This window comes from Apteryx rowi, unplaced genomic scaffold, assembly GCF_003343035.1.
Source record: "Apteryx rowi isolate R43461 unplaced genomic scaffold, aptRow1 scaffold_59, whole genome shotgun sequence".
NCBI lineage: Eukaryota > Metazoa > Chordata > Aves > Apterygiformes > Apterygidae > Apteryx > Apteryx rowi.
In genome coordinates this window covers 330,589-335,150 of record NW_020450860.1, presented here as the reverse complement: position 1 = coordinate 335,150, position 4,562 = coordinate 330,589, and positions in this window count along the sequence as shown.

Genomic DNA, 4,562 nt, shown 5'->3' with positions numbered 1-4,562 from the left:
GCCTTGTAATCCCTGTCCGGGAGGTTTTGGGGCACTGATTAAAAGGTGTAGATTCAGTGGCCTCTGTCTGGTCCTCTCGGTCTTGCTGGAACTGTTTTCTCCCCTCCCCTCCCCTGGGGCAGCCAGAGGCCCAGGATACTCCTGTTTCTTCTCTCTGCTATAGGATTTAAGGTTTACCCAGCTGGTTGTCTGCCTTTACGCAGAGCTGAGTACACAAGAAGTTGCGTATTCAGCCTTGAATACCTAGAATAGCCCGTTAAAACCAACAGGTAAGCAACCTGTGAAAGTGCTGCGGTTTTGTGCAAGCCCCAAACCAAGGTAGCTAAGAATGGGCACTGCCAAGCTGCCACAAATGCATGCTCAGGACAAATCACACACTTCTAAAGCGTGCAGCCGGCTGGAGATGTAAAGCAGCTATACAGCTGCCCGCAGAGAGGAGCCTGCCTCTCCGCCTGCCCTGCTCCAAATGTGGGACGTGGTGTGAGTCAAAATGAGGGACACCAGAAAAATAATAGACTTCACATGAAGAAGAACAATAATTTGCAGCTGCAAATCACCTTTCATCTACAGATCACAGAGGCGTCTCACACACTAATTAACACAGCCTTGCAGCATCCAAGCCCCACAGCCAGCACGGGGCGATGGCTGTTGCAGCCGCTGGCACCCAGCCACATGTCCTTGAAGGCACCTGCGAGAGGAGCCGGCTTGCAAGGTTGCTTCTGCTCCACTTCTCACGGCCGCGCTGGAGGTGCCCGGGCGCAGGAGCTGCGGACCCGTGCCAAAGTGCAGGTGTGAGTGCCCAGCATATTCAGGACTGTTGTCTGCTTCTACAGCAGGCAGGTGAAAATGGGCCGGTGGATTGCACCGATGAGTGGGCAACAGGAGCAGAACCCACTCTGGATGCAATACATCGCTGCCTTGTTTTTCAGTTGGCATTTTCTACGTGCAGCTCATTATTTAGCTGGAAGAAGATTTGAGTGAGAAAGGTGAGCCTCTTCAGCAACAAAGAACCCGAGCAGGGCTGTAAATAAAGCAAGGCAGGAAGTTTTCCAGTCTCTTAAAGTTTTCAAAAATGTATGTATGTGTACCTTTATTTATTTATTTATATCTACAAAATATTTTCAAAAAAGTCAGCGTTCTTAAATATTTACCTTTATAGTTATCTATATAAAGGTGGGGACACGCCCAGAATAGTTTAACTAGGGCATTTGCCAGGAGCACAGAAATTAGGTTCACAAACATCTGTACATGGGGTTGTCCATACTCCTTGGGGAGTGCCTGAAAGCCTGGACAGTCCCCATGTCAGTCCCCTGCTCCTCAGAGCTGAGAAGTCTTTTCTAGTGTGAGTGAAATATGCTCTTCTGCGAAGAGTTTAATTTATTGAAAAAGAGAGTGAGAGAGAGAAGAAATGGCATAGTCAGGAAATTTCCCAGTTAGTTGTAGGTGGACCAGCTTTTTCTTCCCTCCCCCCGGGCTGGGTATCTACAACACACACCCTGCAGCACTCGGGTGCCTGAAGGATGTAACATGAGACTCTGGGCTACAAAACTTGTATATTTAGAGTTTTCAGTGAGTAAAATGAAACACAAGTTACTGGGCTCCATGAGGGAATTTAAATGTAAGAGCCGGTGAAATACGGGAGAGGGTAATCAGATTGGATAATCTTGCTCTGCCTTCAAAATATCTATGAACATTTTTGAAATACTGTGTGCTGGATGATCATTTTGCATGACTGAAAATGGATCTGCAAGGTGCTGGGCCATAGTGAAAACCAGCCCCTGGCACTGTGTAGCTCCCAGCTTTGCTTTACTGTTGCACCAGGAGCTTTGTCGTACAAAGAAAGCACAACGGAGTCTGCTACTTCTTCCATTTTATTAGCGGGTAAATTAAAGGTTGCAGAGACTATAATTCGCTTCAGGTCACGGAGCGTATCAGGGCAGGAGTGAGACCTGAGAGCCCTAGCTGACAGTCCTCTGCTCCAACTTCTGCATGATGTGGGATTAATTTCCTTTGTTATACATAACCTTGTTTATAACCTCTGTTTCATGATTCAGCTTTTCTGCAGTCAACAACTGATCACCATCAAAGCAGGGCAGCATCAGATTTCAGGAGGAAGATGCAATGGGAGCTTGCAGCTCAGGGAAGTTCCTTGCAAAGGGCAGTTTGATTAATGAAATGAGGGATCTCTCGTCAAAGGACTGCTCTTTTTTGGAAAGGAGTTCTCCTCTCTGAGATCGCCGTGCCAAATTCTAAGCTGTCTGGAGCGTCTGTTGTGCAAATCCCCACCCACTGCTGCTGCCCTGCCAGAAACACCAGTGCCTCTCATCACCGCGAATCTTGCGCTCTGTGCAGGCCCAAAGGTACAGATGAATTTGGTTTTTCCCGGTTCCTTTCCTCTGTCTTGCCTGTAGGTCAGAACATCAGACATGCATTGCTCTTCATACTGAAACCTGGAGCCCTACCAGTGGCATAGCTACTGGTTTAACGGCTAAAGCTAGACTCCTTGCTGAGAAAGATCTCCTAGAACATCCCGCATGATCATTTGTATTCCTTCCGCTGTTCTTGCGTGGGTGTCTTGTGAACAGCACTGCTCCTTGCCTTTAACAACCATGTGGCCAGGGTTTGCTCTCTGCTATATTATCTTGCCTGCGAATACAAGGCAGTGATTTTTACTACAATTTTGCTGGATTGCACTATGTTGAGGCACATAAAAATGAAACTGCTCATGCTGCCAGGTGTCTGCCGACCACAGCGCCCAGCATTTTGGCTGGAGCAGCTGCCACAGGCATTGGGGCCGGGAGGGGACAGGACTGGTTGCCCACAGGGTTGTTATTGTGTCCTGGATCTGAGCATGGCCTTGCTCTGGGCCAAACAGGCAAGGGCCACCGAATGCCCGCCGCCTGCACGTGTAATGTGCCACCTACGCAGCTATTTTCATCCCATTTAGCAGATGCGGAAATCGAGGCACAAAATGATCAGATCCCATTTTCCAAAAGTGGCTGGTCATTTGGCTAATGGGATTGACTTGCCTTTTGTCTCAGATGGGTGACTCCAAATCATCGGCCACTTGAGAAACTGCTGGCCTATGTTACATGCCCGTGGCCACGCAGCTACTCAGCAGCAGAGATATAAACAGAAGCTGCGTCCCTGAGACACAATCTTGTGATGTAAACTTGAGATCGTCCTTCCTTTTTTAAGAGCTAATCCTTTGTCCTTGCAGCAAGAGGAATTTTCCATAAATGTGATTTTTTTTACACATCACTGTGTGTTTAATGTTTAACAGTGGGATCATTATAGTTTTATTAGCAGTATGTAATGCTTTTTCATCTTCAACTGACTTTGCAAACATTAACGAATTGATTTCAGCTATGAATCAGTGTGGGGGTAACTAAGGAGAGAGTTTAAGTGATCTGTTCTTGGTCACAGAGGAAGTCATTGTCAGAAGAGGGTGCAGAAATTAGGGCTCCCAGTTTGCTGCCTAGACCATGAACACCAGTGTTTTTATTACAGTCATTTCCATTAATGCCGCTTTCAGGGAGGGCCACTCTGTGTGCAACAAACAACCCTCGGCTACTTCTTTTGGCTTCTGTTTGAGCTCACACTTGACAAAACATAGCAAATGTCGCTGATCCCCGCAAAATGCTGATCTAAAAAAACTGCAATTGACTTTATTTTCTTCAGCGATCCAATAGTTGGTATTTGCTGATTGTTTGCAGCTCAACCTAAGAAAATGCATAATTAAAGATATCTGTATCTGTGGGAATTAGAGGCTAAAGTCAGAAATTACTGGGGCTGCTTGCAATCGAACTCTTTGTAGTGTTTTTAAGGGCCGCACTGGAGAAGACTGACTTGAAACATCCTGAAGACGTCTAGTAGGAAGTTAGCTCCTCGTTTGCAGTATGCAGAACATGTACGATGGCTTTATGATTTACGCGCTCATCTGCTTCACATTGCGCCTATTTTCCCTTGCGACTGTCCTGGCGTACGCAATTTTGTGTTGCAAAATAGGAGCGAAAATTAGCACTGCGGCGTGGAAGAGCTGTGCCACGACTGAGGTAGGGGCATCCAAGGCTGGAGGGGACACAACCCCTTGGTGGCGGGGGGGGGGGGAGTGACACGTGACAGTGGCTTTGGGGGACAGGGGGGATGCAGCCCCTCAAAGGAGGGATGAGACGGTGGCTTTGGGGATGGAGGGGACGCAGCCCCTCTGTGGGGGGGGGATGCAACAGTGGCTTTAGGGACACAGGTGATGCAGTGGGGGGATGTGATGGTGACTCTGGGGACAGAGGGGACGCCGTTCCTCAGTGGGGGGACGCAACAGCGGCTTTGGAGACAGAAGGGATATGGTGGGGAGATGGGACGGTGGCTCTGGGGATGGAGGGGACGCAGCCCCTCGGCGGGGAAGCGCGATGGTGGCTTTGGTCCCCGCGCGGGGCAGGGGCAGGCGCTGTGGGCCGGGCCCGGCCCGCCGCCGAGGCGCGGAGCCCGCTCAGCCGCCGGCAGCTCGTAGGGCCCAAACCCACCTGCCGGCGCGTTATTTACGCGCAGGAGGAGGGGGGGGG